Source organism: Leucoraja erinacea, chromosome 24 (assembly GCF_028641065.1).
Source record: "Leucoraja erinacea ecotype New England chromosome 24, Leri_hhj_1, whole genome shotgun sequence".
NCBI classification, from domain to species: Eukaryota; Metazoa; Chordata; class Chondrichthyes; order Rajiformes; family Rajidae; genus Leucoraja; species Leucoraja erinaceus.
The window spans coordinates 1,943,759-1,959,835 of record NC_073400.1 but is presented as its reverse complement, the minus strand read 5'-3'; positions in this window follow the sequence as shown (position 1 = coordinate 1,959,835).

Here is a 16,077-nt window from a genome sequence, read left to right as displayed (position 1 = left end):
GAACTACTCATCCCCCCCGACAACACAGACACGAAGTGTCAATGGTCAATAGTGCGTTATTTGCGAAATTCATTTTGCTTATATTACACATGGCTGCGCCGCCATTTTAGGCGCCTTTATTCAAAATTCAAAGACTAGTTGGCCCGCATGCTCAATGTACTGGAGCTGTTCCAGTGAACTCTCCTCGCCTGGACATAACCCAACAGGTCAGGGAGCATCCCGATAGGTGATGCTTCGGGTCAGGACCCTTCTTCAGACCATTCACCCCACATTCTGTTCAGGTGGATGTAAGGATTCCACAGTTTGAATCAAAGGGGAGCATTTATCACTCAGTCGACACCGCAGCAAACAGATTCCCTTCCCCGCTGTCTCGTGTGGGATCGGCCTTTGCCTAAACAGCTATCACACTTGTTTAATCAGCCACTGCATTTCACAAAATGTGTTGGAAAGAACTGCAGATGCTGGTTTACACCAAAGATAGACACAGGTGGATCAAGGTGTGATGTGTTTACACTGACCTCATTGCAGCCAACTTTACTGCAGACAGAGTGAAACAGGAAAGGGAAGAACTGCAGCTCAACACAGTGGTAATATTCAGAAAGCAGCTGAATGATTGTAAAATGATAAACAGCACCAAACTGGAAGTACTGATAGCTGGAGGAGTGATCCAATAAACCGAAAACAGAACGGCCGGTGAAGGTGAGAAGGGACATTGAAGGTCGGGGGCAAGGGGAGGGACACAAAGAAGATGGCACTCGTCAAGAGACAGTGTGAATGGGCCAGAGATGGATGTGGAGGGAGAGACTGGACAATGATGGTGGTGAGGATGGCAGAGCCAGAGTGAGCAACAGGAGAAAGTAAACGATAATGATTGTCTGTGATGAGGAACAACAGACAGGAAGTAAATGGGAATAGGATGAGTCCCTACTTTCTCCTCCCCTTCTCAGCTCTCCCTCAGCCCACTGGCTCCACCTCTTCCTTTCTTCTTCCAGTCCCCCCACCCTCACATCAGTCTGAAGAAGGGTTTCGAGCTGAAACGTTGCCTATTTCCTTCACTCCATAGATGCTGCCGCACCCGCTGAGTTTCAACCAGCATTTTTGTCTACCTTCGATTTGCCAGCATCTGCAGTTCCTTCTTAAACAAGTAAATGGGAATGTCTGTGTATGGGGAAAATGAAAGAAAATTAATGAATGGTGTGTGAAGTCCGGAAAGTTTGAAGATATTTTTACATTGCCATAAACTCAGCACACTTCTGCCAGACTTTTTGTGCCCATCCCCCCTTCTCTTATCCCTCGCATTCTCCGTTACTCTGCTTCTCACTCATTCATTCTGATCATTCTTTTGATTTTCCACTCATTCTGAAGTCTCTCTGTCTTTCTCACTTTCCCTCTCTCATTAATTCATCTTCATGGACACTGAATTTGGATCCGATCCAGGAGCAAGTCACCTGAGGGAAAAGGCAATATTAATTCCGATTTAATCAGAATTAACTAACTTCCCTCCGTATCCAGCAATACATTTCCATCCAAATTAGAGCTGATTGAATCGGAATTAGAAAGTATTATGGAAATGGGGCTTGAGACTTAAATGTGACAGAAACCAACTTCATTTACAGATACAAAAAGCAATTTAACACAATTTTCTGATTACCATAAGTTTCCAAATCACCTTCACAGATCACAAGAGTTCAGGTGGGAATACAAAAGGCTTGTTCTTGTTGAGGGGACACTGGGTCACCTTACATTCATCGCTCATAACAAGAGAGAAAACCAACAGCAAGCACTGCCTCAGACAGGCTGAGGTTAACCCTTCAGGCTGTTAGGACTGCAAAATGTGGTGAACACTGCCCAGTGCATCATGAGTTCTGACCTCCCCACCATCGAAGGGATTTCCAGGAGTCGCTGCCTCAAAGAAGCAGCCAGCATCATCAGAGACCCACCCCACCCTGGCCACACACTCATTTCACTACTACCATCGGGAAGAAGGTACAGCAGTCTGAAAAAAGTAACATTCACGTTCAGGAATTGCCTAATCCCCACAGCCATCAGGCTATTAAACACCACAACTTCCAATAAGCTCTGAACTACATCAAATTGGGGCCATTCATGTCTTTATTTCACTATTATTGTCTATACTGTATATATAGTCAGCCTGAAGAGGGGATTCAACCCAAAACGTCACACATTCCTTTTCTCCAGAGATGCTGCCTGGCCCGCTGAGTTAATTCAGCATTTTGTGTCTACCATTGGTTTAAACCAGCATCTGCAGTTGTATGTAAGTATGTATATGTGTGTGTATATGTATATATACACACACTGAAGTTTTGTTTTTCGTTTATGATATTGTTTACAGTGCACCATGTTTACATATCCTGTTGCGTTGCTGCAAAAGTAATTGTGCTATCTAGGACATATGACTATAAAACACCCTTGACTCTTGACTCTTTTAACCCTTCAGGTTAGGTTCCGTCTGATTTCGCCCTCTCTCAAACAAAATGTCATTTCTAAATGGCCTGAGTGATTTCCAATCCAAATGATCAGAGTCTTCAACATGGAAACCAATGCCCCAGCGGTTGACGTCTTCATCTGAAAGACAGCATTTACTGTACTCCAGTGAGCAGTCAATGTTTATGACGGGGTCTAGTTATCACATCCCGCACTGAGCACAAACAATTACATTCCGTAAGCAGTACAAAGGGAAAAAACCCGCCCACCTTACTTTTAAATTGGCTGCTACAATTCATCTCAAATAGTCCCCACATTCCTTCATCATCTGAAGAGTTGCTTCAACATACCGCGAGCTTACATAGAGCATACAACAGTACAGCACAGGAAGAGGCCTCTCGGCCCACTGTGTCCATGCTGAACATATTGCGTGCAGTTACTGCGTGCAGTCTTGTGTGCAATTCTGTTTGCCCTATTACAGGTACAAGTATATGTAAGCTTTGTAGAGGGTGCACCAGGTTTACCAGAATGCTGCCTGGATTAGAGAGGATGAGCTATGAAGAGAGTTTGGAAAAACTCTGGAGCATTGGACACTGAGAGGAGCCCTGATAGAAGTAAATAAAATGATGAATGACATCGATAAGGTAGACCAGTTGGAACCTGTTTGCCTGGGGGGAAATGTCAAGGATTAGAGGACATAGCTTTAAGGCAATATGTGGGGCAAGATTTAAAGGAGGACTTTTTCTCACAAAGGGGGCTCTGGGAGCCTGGAAACTGTGCCAGGGTGGTGGTGGAGGTAGATATGATAGTGGCATTTAAGAGGCTTTCAGATAGGCACATGGATATTCAGGGAATGGGAGGGATATGGATTACGTGCAGTCAGTAGTGGTTAGTTTGATGGCATCATGTTCATTGTGTGGACATTGTGTGTTCCTGTGCTGTACCTTTCTATATTCTTTGTCATGGGGCCACACAGCATGGAAACAGGCCCTTCAGCCCAGTTTGCCTGTACTGACCAAGATGCCCATCTACGCTAATTCCATCTGCCTTCCTTGACCCATATTCCGCAAACCTTTTTCTATTCATGTCTGTCATGTCTGTCCAAATGTTGAAATGCCAAGTTATCTGTGGGAATCAGTGGGTCTGGAGTAGATATCTGTGGATAATCTGTGCCCTGAAATGTGGGCAGAGGTTGAGAAAGGGGACGGAGATGTCAGGAAGGTCCAAGTGAATTTGAGGGCAGGGTGCGAGTTAGTGATAAAGTAGATGAAACTGACCAGTTCTGCATGAGTGCAGGAGTCAACCCAAACACAGTTGTTGCTGTGGCAGACTAAGCGTTGGGGACACAGCTAGGACCCTTGTGAGTGCCCATCGCTACACATACCTTTATCATTGCTGAGTCCAATAGACAATAGACAATAGGTGCAGGAATAGGCCATTTGGCCCTTCGAGCCAGCACAACCATTCAACGTGATCATGGCTGATCATCCCCAATCAGTACCCCGTTCCTGCCTTCTCCCCATATGCCCCGACTCCGCTATTTTTAAGCCCTATCGAGCTCTCTCTTGAAAGCATCTAGAGAACCTGCCTCCACTGCCCTCTAATTCCACAGACTAACCACTCTCCGTGAGAAAAAGTGTTTCCTCGTCTCCGTTCTAAATGGCTTGCTCCTTATTCTTAAGCTGTGGCCCCTGGTTCTGGACTCCCCCAACATCGGGAACATGTTTCCTGCCTCTAGTGTGTCCAAGCCCTTAACAATCTTGTCCAAATACAGGAATTAACTACCCATTAGAACAGTGGGATCATTTTCACCAAACATCCTGCATTTCTGTACAAAGTTGCTTCATCATTTTAAAGACGCCTTTAAAAGACATGCCACCTTTCAGTCTTCTCTTCTCTGGAGAAGAACCTGTGACTGTTCAAACTTTCCTTATAGTTTTACCACCTTCGTGCTGATACAATCAGTTTTACACTTTTCAAGATTCAGATTCAAGATTCTAGATTCAAGATTCAAGAGAGGTTATTGCCATGTGTCCCTGATAGGACAATGAAATTCTTGCACAACAGAACATAGGCATTGACTACAGAACAGATCAGTGTGTCCATATACCATTATATAAATATATACACACATGAATAAATTAACTGATAAAGTGCAAATAAACATTGTTTATTCTTTTTTATTATGTTGCAGAGATCGGAAGTGTGCATCATTCTCTGTCCTTGTAGTAATTTAATTTTCAAACAATTTGCTCGTGTTTTAAGTCTTTTGCTCGTGAAAAGGATTACGAGTGTTTGTGTCTGACTTCCTATCGACCTATGAACCTACATTGCTACCTTCATGGTCTCCCTGCTGATCCTCCCGTTTCCCACTCCATTTAGACTCACTCTTCCCCTGGGGTACGTGGCCTAATTAATCCTCCTTCCAAAATGTGACACTTTGCACTTCCCAAAATTGAGATTCATTTGCCAATTACCCAGCCAATCTGCAGGTTTATTAACACCATCCTGCACTTGTGTTGTGCCCTTCTCGCTATTATCTATTTGCATCAGTTTCCTGCCACGGCCATTCCCGTTGCCAAACCCTTATCATGAAATGGAGAACAAGAACAACACATGCATGGACCCCTGTGGAACATCAATGCTCACATCTCAACCATCTGCCCCTTAGATCAAAAGACTTTGGAGCAGAAATAGACCATTCAGCCCATCGAGTCCGCTCTGGCATTCAATCATGGATGATCCACAGCATATTTCCCTTCCAAACCCATTCTCCAGCCATAATCTTTGACACTCTTACTCATCCATAACCTGTCAATCACCACTACAAGTTGTATGGGGAGGAACTGCAGATCTTGGTTTAAACCAAAGATAGACACAAAATGCTGGAGTAACTCAGTGTGACTGGCAGCATCTCTGGAGAGAAGGAATGGGTGATGTTTTCAGGTCATCTGAAGAACGGACTTGACCTAAAACGTCACCCATTCCTTCTCTCCAGAGATGATGCCTGTCCCGCTGAGTTACTCCAGCATTTTGTGTCTATCCATTATAAGTTGGTTTTATATCCAGTTCGTTGCTTCTCCCCGACTCCGTCCTGCGATCTTGTGAACCGTTATTTTGTGGCCTGAGTGTGGAATATTGAATCACAGGGGATAATTTTCAGCTTCAGCAGTTACTTGGCTGAAGCACTTTTGGAAAACAAGCCACCTCAACTCGACAATAAAAGTTGTCTGGCCGTGGAAATGGTAGATGATCAACTCCGGTGGGGAAGCAGAAATGGTGAAGCTGGAGGTCGCCTAATAGAATCTCAGATATAGCGGCCATAACGTTGCACTGGTTATTGCCACTAACTATTGTTACCGTCACTGTCGGGAAGAAGATACCCCGTACTTTAATTTGCACTATTATAATCTGGTTTACCCGATATACTGATAAATTATTGTATATATATTTGAGTTTAGTTTAGAGAAACAGGCCCTTCGGCCCACTGAGTCCGTGCTGACCAGTGATCCCCGCATATTAACATTAATTTACTCACACTAGGGACAATTTTACGTTTATACCATGCCAATTAATCTACACACCTGCACGTCTTTGGAGTGTGGGAGGATATCAGAGCCCCCGGAGAAAGCCCACGTGTTGAATGTGCCCACAAAGTTGCAGCAAGTAAGAAGTTAAATCGACCTGAGGAAGAGCTGTGACCTGACATGTCGCCTATCCCAGGCCCTCCACAGACGTGCCTGACCCATTGAGTTACTCCAGCTAGTTTTGACAATAGACAATAGACAATAGGTGCAGGAGTAGGCCATTTGGCCCTTCGAGCCAGCACCGCCATTCAATGTGATCATGGCTGATCATCCCCAATCAGTACCCCGTTCCTGCCTTCTCCCCATATCCCCTGACTCCGCTATATTTAAGAGCCCTATCTAGCTCTCTCTTGAAAGCATCCACAGAACCGGCCTCCACCGCCCGCTGAGGCAGAGAATTCCACAGACTCACCACTCTCTGTGAGAAAAAGTGTTTCCTCTTTTCCGTTCTAAATGGCTTACTCCTTATTCTGAAACTGTGTGTGGCCCCTGGTTCTGGACTCCCCCAACATCGGTAACATGTTTCCTGCCTCTAGCGTGTCCAAGCCCTTAACAATCGTATATGTTTCAATGAGATTCCCTCTCATCCTTCTAAACTCCAGAGTGTACAAGCCCAGTTTTGCTCAAGAGGTTTATTGTTCCAGTCCCTATGAATACAACAGACTCTCAACTCTGTCCCTATTTTGTTGGTCTGTGTTTTCTCTTCTTCCAGGCTTTATTCTGTCCGGAGTTCTCACTTGTCCTGTCGCTGCGATGTCTCTCCGTGTACACTCTGTGTAATTCCATCTTTATCTCCGCTGCAGCATTAATCATGCACCTCCTTTCTCTCTCAGCGATTCCCTTACACTGCACAATGTTCTGCGTCTTCGGAAATCTCTTGCAGTATTTACATATTGAGTGAATTTAATTTTCATTTTATGCAATTGATGAAAGAAAATGGAGATGGGTGTGATAGTGAACTAAAGCACTAGGTGATTCTGCCTAAATTCGGCCGGCTCTAAACTGATGCAAGTCAGCCACCACAAACAATTGCTTTCACTCAGCACACATGGTTCATTTACAAAAGATGAAGTCAGCGTTATAATTGTCTTCCTGCAGATGCAAGTGAAGCATTCGCTGAAGGAACCTCTTGATAATTCAGCAGCTACGCAGAACTGGAAGATGGGCACGCATGCCGCTACAAGTTGACGTGTGTGAGTGTGGACTCCCACACACTCAGTGGTTGTGCAACTTCTATTGTGGAATTCACAATAAAGCAGCATCCTCAACCCGACACGTCATTCACAAGATCACACAAAAAGCTGGAGTAACTCAGCGGGACAGGCAGCATCTCTGGAGAGAAGGAATGGGTGATGTTTCGGGTCGAAGCACTTCTTCAGTCTGAAAAGAAGGGTCTTGACCCATTGCTTCTCTCCAGAGATGCTGCCGGTCCCGCTGAGTTAATCCAGCTTTGTGTCCATCTTCAAATAACGTCACGCGTTCCAGACGGCTGTGCGTGCGCATGAAATCGCGCCCGGCCTTCGCAGGAACGTCGCGGCTCAACGCAACTATGAGGTCGCGTCATTTGCGGTCCCGCGCGGCTATATGATGCCCGTGCGCCTCATCACGACCACGAGGTCGAGCAATTTGCGTGCCAAGGACACATGTGGGACAGGCCCTTAAGTGTCTTTGAACGTTGCTGTTATACCTGCCTCAACTATCTCCTCTGGCACTTCATTCCATACACCCACCATTCTCTGACAGGAAAAGTCCCCCCTCAGATTCCTATTAAACCTTGTCTCTCTCACCTTACACCTATATCCTCTGGTTCTTGATTCCCCTACCCTGGGCAAAAGACTTTGTGCATCCACCCTTTCTATTCCTCTCATGATTTTAAGCACCTCTATACATCACTGTCAATCTTACTCAATCCAATACAGAATCGTATTTCTCTAAGGTGAGTAAAGCATCAGACTAAATTCTCTGCCAACGACAATCGCCTCAATTCTGGAATCAATCAGGTGAATCTATGCTGCAATGTTGTTAAATGGGGAGGAAAATTGAATGCAGTACCCCAAGGGAGGTTTGGTAAATATCCTGCACAATGGCAACAATCCAAAGCCAGACAGGTTTGTGGGCTAATTAGCTTGCTATAAATGTAAATGATCCCTAGCGAGTGTAGGATAGTGTTAGTGTGCGGGATTGTAGGTCGGCGCGTACTCAGTTGGCCGAAGGCACTGTATCTGTGCAGTATCTCTAAACTAAATTAAATGACACGGCATTCCAACCCCCGTACAAAGCAGGAGGAATGGGCTATGTTGCTTGAGCTGACCTCCAGGGTATAAAGGGCCAGCCCCACTTGGCAATTTTGCCGGTATCAGTGTCGCCAAAAGATTTTGAACATTTCAAAATCCTGGGGTAACAAAAAAAATGTTTAGACACTTGAAAAAACACCGCACGCCGTACGTCATCACCGTGTCAAACGCCATCTATGCCGCGTATTTTTACGGTGACCTGATACGTCAGTTAATGATGCCGGCAGTTGCCGAAAAATCACCAAGTGGGACAGGCCCTTAACTGATCTTGAAACTGCTGATTGGAGTTCTTGGGATCGGGCAGGGGTAAGTTGGCCAAATGTTAGTGTGCAGGATGATCACTGTTCGGTGCAGACTCGGTGGGCCAAAGGGCCTGTTTCCGTGCTGTATCTCTAAGTGGGAAGGATGAGAGGTGATCTCATTGAAACCTTCTGAATAATGAAGAACCTGGATGTGCAGAGGATGTTTCTACTAGCGGGAGAGTCTAAGTCCAGAGGGCACAAACTCAGAATAAAAGGGCGTTCCTTTAGAATGGAAACAAAGAGGAATGTTTTAATCCAAAGGGTGATGAATCTGTGGAATCCATTGCCACATACGGCAGTGGAGGCCAATATTGGTTATTGTTAAAGCAGAGGTTGATAGGTTCTTAATTAGTAAGGGCATCACAGGTTACAGGGAGAAGGCAGGAGAATGGGGTTGAGAGGAAAAAATAGATCAACTATGATTGAACAGCAGGGCAGACTTGATGGGCCGAATGGCCTAATTCTGCTCCAATGTGTTATGGTCTTCTGGTGACAGGGGCTGAGAAGTATCAGCCCAGAACAGACTCCAACAGTCCTAGTGCAATGAGGGTTTTATCACAGTGATTACAGCTTCTAAATTGTCATTAGAAACGGGACATTAATCACGTTTAAACACAGTCATGCCAGGATCCCCCATTAAAGAGAAAGCAACTCGAAGTGTGGAGTGAATTTATGGACTGCCTGTTTAATGTGTGTCAGCCCTGGATCAATACCGAGCTCTCTCGCCTCTGAATCAGAAGGTTGTGTGTTTAAGCTCACCCAGCCTCTCGTTGCCAGCCGTGACCAGGCAATACATTGTCCACATTGACATCTCTGGAATGAGATGTTAAAACAAGACCACGTCTGCTCAGGTGGTCGAATAGAAATAAATAATCCATAGTCGAGTCCTCCCTGTATCTCGCTCCAACTTGTATAGACACAAAATGCTGGAGTAACTCAGAGGGACAGGCGGCATCAATGGAGAGAAGGAATGGCTGACTTTTCGGGTCGAGACCCTTCTTCAGACTGGTTCAGAAACGTCACCTATTCTTTTTCTCCACAGATGCTGCCTGTCCAGCTGAGTTACTCCAGCATTTTGTGTCTATCTTTGGTGTCATTTAACCAACTTCCACAGTTCCTTCCTACACGTTGCTCCAACATGCATCTCCCAATCAGTGATGAGATAACAAACGATCAGATCATTATCACACAGGATAATGTGATTGGGATCTTGGTGTGTACGAGTTAGCTGCATATTTCCTACAATACCCTGGTTGCCATACCTATGAAGCAAGGTACTAGTTATAATGGGCGTTTGTACAAACTGATTCCTGGTAAGTCCTGATGTTTGCATCGCAGACAACCTACAGGCAAGCACTTCTGCTGCAATATTTTGTTATTCAACGCAGGATCCAACCCAAATCATTGACCCTCCCTCTGCCTCCACAGACGCTGAGCTCCTTCTGCAGTTTGCTTTTTGCTCCGGATTCCAGCATCTGATGTTCATTGCGTCTTCATTTTGTGATTTGCAATTGTCCTCCAAATGTAGGGGAGACCAATCTCCACTGGGCTTTCAGCCAACACCCAACATTTAGCCCATATTCTATATTCCCCCAGACCCGATCGTCCAAGTGTGGACGGGAGGCTGGCATTTTGCTGACACATACTTGCACACCCATGTACATGTGTGCTTAGGATGAAGCACCCACATATACACACATGCATCTAAGATAGACACAAAATGCTGCAGGAACTCAGTGGGACAGGCAGCATCTTTGGAGAGAAGCAATGTGTGACGTTTCAGGTCGAGACCCTTCCATCACCAATTCCTTCTCTCCAGAGATGCTGCCTGTCCCACAGAATTACTCCACCATTTTGTGTCAGTCTTCAGTGTATAACCAGCATCTGCAGTTCCATTCTATACACACAAGTATATGTACTCATATTCACACACCACATCAATGAACATGAAACCTGCAGATACCCAAGGAAACAGTTGCACTCTCCTTACCAACGATGACAGACCAGGTTAACACTCAGTGTTGGTTATTCCAAGGGAAGTGTATCAATAATACCTTTGTGTCAATCTCTCGCAAGAAAACCATGTCCTTTCTCCGTTCTCACCTCCAGATCTTTTCATCCAGCAGTTCATCCTTCGCCTCACTGTGAACACTGTGCAGGAGATTCAAAGTTACGTGCAAAAATGCCTTCAAAGATCAGGCAGACTTTACACAGAGCAGCTGATATTCTTTATAGAAGCAGCAGGTGATATCATACGAGCTTTTCTGAAGATGGTATCTGACACGTAGGCTTGGCGATTGTTTTGCCGAACACCTCCGCTCGGTTCACATTAACCAACCTGATCTCCCGGTGACTCAGCACTTCAACTCCCCCTCCCATTCCCAATCCGACTTCTCTGTCCTGGGCCTCCTCCAATGACTAGAGTGAGCACCACCAGAAATTGAAGGAGCAGCACCTCATATGGGCAGTCTGCACCCTAGCGGCATAAATAATTGTATTCTCCAATTTCCAGTAGCCCTTGCTGTCTCCTCCCCTTCTCAGCTCTCCCTCAACCCTCGGGCTCCTCGTCTTCCTTTTTCCTTTCTTCTCCCTCCCCCCCCCCCCCCCCCCCCCCCCCCCCCCCCCCCACCCCCCATCAGTCTGAAGAAGGGATTTGGCCCGAAACGTCGCCTATTTCCTTCGCTCCACAGATGCTGCTGCACCCGTTGAGTTTCTCCAGCACTTCTGTTTATCTACCTTTGGTATCTGACACTGCAGATGCTGACCTACATTAATTACTAACAATTATAATGTGCCTGTTTCTCAGAGGAGAGATCTTACACATGGGGAGCAGGTTACTGGCCGGGTATGAAAATCACGATTCAGATCACAAAGCATCAGTTGACCTGTGACACCGAAGATCATTTATTCAATAGTGAAACTCGAGAACAGCGGGCTGTGGTGAATTATTACAAAAGATGTGTGACTTTTAAAAAGGTTTTGAGTTGATGAAGAGGTGTCCTGCGGTCTGCCTTTGTGAACAATGTTGATCATTATGGAATAATTAGGATGTTGGTGCCGCACCTTCTGTACATGATGCTACAGATGCACCTCTGCCGTTAGTTACTCTATGCGTTCAGGAGCTGCTTCAGAGCCTTGAATGCAAGAACCTAGATCAAGTGTAGTGTAGTGTGCTGAAGTTGTAATGCTGCCTTATGAATGACCCATATCAACCCTCAAATCCAGAGATTCTGTCTGATCCCCCCCCCCCCCCCCCCCCCCCCCCCCCCCCCCCCCCCCCCCCCCCCCGCTGACTTACTCCAGCATTTTGTATCTATCTTCAATTGAAACCAGCATCAGCAGTTCCTTCCTGCACATGTGATAGATCAAGATGCGGTGGTAAGGAAGAGCATTATTAGTTACACCTCAGTCTACAATATCAGTACCCTGAAGTGGCTGGAACTGAAAAGTCACTTATCCATGCTCTCTGGAGGTGCTGCCTGACCTGCCGAGCAACTCCAGCACTTTGTGCCTCTTTTTGTAAACCAGCATCTGCAGTTCCTTGCGTCTACATCAGTAGCCAATGAGCTGGTCGTCGGACGGGAAGTTGACAAGAACTGTGCACATTTATAGCTCACTAAATCTCTTCATCAGCTGGAAAGGTGCGATGTGAAGCTCATTTTTGTTCCATGTTCGCTCTGGTTGTTTGCACAGTATTTGTGGCAGCGTTTCAAGGCATCTTAATATTTCCGAAATCCTGCCACAGAACGCATTGACCTGCTGAGTTAATGATGAATGGAGGGCTGTCGATATGCATCATGACACTAATGTCCACTTGCTCCTGAAGCCTGTGGAGAGGTGTTGCATACAGCAGCATCACCAGGGTCAATTAGATGTTAATTACTGCTGGAAGTTAATACAGATCAGCAGTCCCTCTGAGACAGATTACATTATTTGCACGTTAAAAAGACTAGAAATTAAAGGAAAATAAAGCACTGTTTTTTTTTTAAATACGCTAACTTTTTTAAAGGATATCCGTGAAGAATAATCCAAAAAGACCTCCCCTTTCTCCCCCAAAATCCGCCCCTCTTGCAACCCCCTCTCTGCGACTCTCCTCCCCTGAACCCTGGCTGACCTAGCATCGGTCTCTCTCCTCCCCCATTCCCTTCCCCTCCCCCTCCCCCCTCCCACAATTCCAAATTCTTGATCCTTTAAGACACCTGTCTTTTCATCTCAGGGCCTTTGTCCAACAACCTGCCCGTCAAAACCCATCTGGGCTGTGTTCACCTATAAGTGGCCCTTGGTCTCACCTGCCCCTCCTTCTCTTCCAGCTTTCTCCCCCCCCCTCCCCCCCCCCCCCCCCCCCCCCCCTCATACAATCAGTCTGAAGAAGGGTCCCGACCCCAAACGTCACCTATCCATGTTCTCCAGAGATGCTGCCTGAGTCGCTGAGTTACTCCAGCACTCTGTGTCGTTCCTTAAAGAATGTCCATTTGTGAACTATTGAAGCTTTGTCCAAAAAGTGACATCTAAATTGCAAGGGGATATTTACGAGTTTGTACATGTGTCGTGGTAATGCTTACAGCGACAGAGCTGCAAAAGATATGAGAAGAGGGAAGTCTAGAGTACAGGAGCAGAGCGGGGAATTCTTCTTCCGGCAGTTCTAGTCTCCAAGTGGAATCTATCAATGTCGGAGCTCACTGCAAGAATCTGCCTCAGTTCAGGGATAATCACAGTTCATAATAAAGAACTGTATGAATGATAAAATAAAATAGTGCCTTAGCGCATTCACTGGGTAAATCATCTTGATATTATATTGATTATAGTTATCTATATAATGATCTTATAGAGGTGTATAAAATCATGAGAGGAATAGATCGGGTAGATGCACAGAGTCTCTTGCCCAGAGTAGGGAATCGAGGACCTGAGGTCATAGGGTCAAGGTGAAGGGGGAAACTTTAATGGGAATCTGCGGGGGTAACTTTTTCACACAAAAGGTGGTGGGTGTATGGAACGAGCTGCTAGAGGAGGCTGGTGAGGCTGGGACTATCCCAAACTTTGATGAAACAGTTAGACAGGACAGGCTTTGAGGGATATGGACCAAACCTGGGCAGGTGGGACTGGTGTAGCTGGGACATGTTGGCTGATGTGGGCAAATTGGGCCGAAGTGCCTGTTTCCACACTGTATCACTCTATGACTGTGACTCAATCATGGAGCTCAACACACAAAAGACCATTTTGTTCTGAAGATCATTCCTCCACTGCTGAATAACTCTGGCATTTTGTACTAGCTCTGCCCCACCACGAACAACATACCACTTCATCATCCCAGTCTGACACAAGTTCTATAAACGGTAACAATTAGGCAGTATGAATATTCTGTCTTAATTGGGATTGGCAACACTACTATGTGGATAATGATAGTAAATGGCTTGGATGTTTCTCATAACACGAATTTCTATTTGTGTTCCCCCCCCCCAGAAGACTGTACAGCTCCTTGTCTGGGATATTTTCCCCTTGTACAATTCCTAGGACAACGTATTTCCTTGAATATAACCGAATCGGGTATCTATTGCCTCGTATATAACTTCCTACCAGTCATCTATTGTGCTATGTAAACCTCCCTGTCACACATGTAAATCTCTTGTATGCAATTCCTGACACACACGTGTTGCCTTGTATGTAACTCCCTTCCAACAACCCATGACCCTGTATGTAACTCTCATCAGCATCTACTGCCCTGCTTCGACCTCAGTGGTTGGAACTTATGACCACAGGTAACATGCTGGTGGGCATCTCCTGCCATGTGTGTGATTACCAGTGTAAGTACACAATTGCTGTGCGTGTGATTACCGGTGAAGGTGTACCATTGCCATGTGTGTGATCGGGGTGGGACATTGCAACCTTCACCTGGTCCGCCCTGTTTCGACGAATGCAATCAACCGGGCAGGGGCGGATTAACCATTAAGCAGACTAAGCACGTGCTTAGGGCACCAGGGCCAAAGGGGGCACCACAAAGTTGGGAAAAGGGTGAAAAGGAAAAAAAACAAATGAAGATTTGTAAAAAAAAAAAAAAATTGATAAAACTAGTGCAAATTGATCATAATGTTCTGTTTCTTGATCATGGTGCACCCTAGGGTTATCTTCCCAGGTGTACCACAAGGTCAACAACTAAAATGGACTGGGTCAGTGTGGAAAGGAGGGGGGCACCAAGATTGGTCAGTGCTTAGGGCACCAATCCGCCCCTGCAACCGGGCATGCACAATCAAGTAAGATCAAATAGAACAAGTTGTCCTACAACTTTAGGCTGTGCACGCCATATGCAAGAAGAAGTGCGTGATTACCAGTGAAGGTGTACCTATCGCCTTGCTCGCAGCCCAATGCATGGTGTGCGTTACTCTGTGAGTCACTCGTTATCGGACATGTGCAGGTGTATCCCTTACGGACATTTACACCCGTTAACCACTGGACCAAGGTCCCATGGATGGACTGTTGATATCAAGTTATATCTTCATTCCTTTACAGCTAGGGAATTCAGATTCAAATAACTAAACACATCTGAAATATAGAAGCTAATTTTTGCAACAACTAATCCTGATTGCTGTAAAAGCCTATTGCATTCACTCATGTCCTTCTGAGAAAGAGATTTGCCGGCCTTCATCAGTGCGACCTGACTCTTTGATTGCCTCCTCAGTCAAGGGCGATTAGGTTCAGGCAATAAATACTGACCAGGCATATGAATCACTCACACAATATCAATAAATAAATAAATGGAAACTCCTTCCCAAGTACAGGATCACACGGTGTGTATTCACCTCCATTCCTGATACTCATCATCTTTAACTCTGCTAAACACCTTCACAAATGACTTGAGGTTGTTGTTCACAACTGGCTGAGGAAGCTGGTGTAACGGTTGTGATTCCCTCTCTGTTACTGGGTACAGGATCTGGATGTACATGTTTCTACAGCTGCATCTAAACAGCGCACAAATCACTTCAAGCTCTGTTAATTGAACTGGTCCACAAATACTCCCTGCATTGTTGACGTATGATCTTTAATATAGAAATGACTGTTCCCTGATGGCTCTGCTGGTTTATAACCGACCTGTATCGATCAAACATGTGTTTAACTGCTCTGTGACAGCGCTGCACTTCAAAGGCAGTTCATTGTGTGAAGAGCATTAAAATATCTGGCTGTGATGAAGCGCTGTGTACACTAAAGTACAACTGTTGTGGTTACTTCAACATCGGTTCCCACCAATGTCAGCCTCAATTATCCCAGATGGGTGGTGGAAATGCATTTAAAAACCCAAGGGTAGGGTTCAGCTTCCCAATCGAGCTCTGCTTTTGGCGGTCGGATTGAAATGGGACTGTCAAAGATGGGCAGAGACAGAGGATGGGCAGAGGTAGGGTTGGGTGTGACACGCAACTCACAGCCACCCACCCGCCAGTGCCAACTTCGCCCCACTGA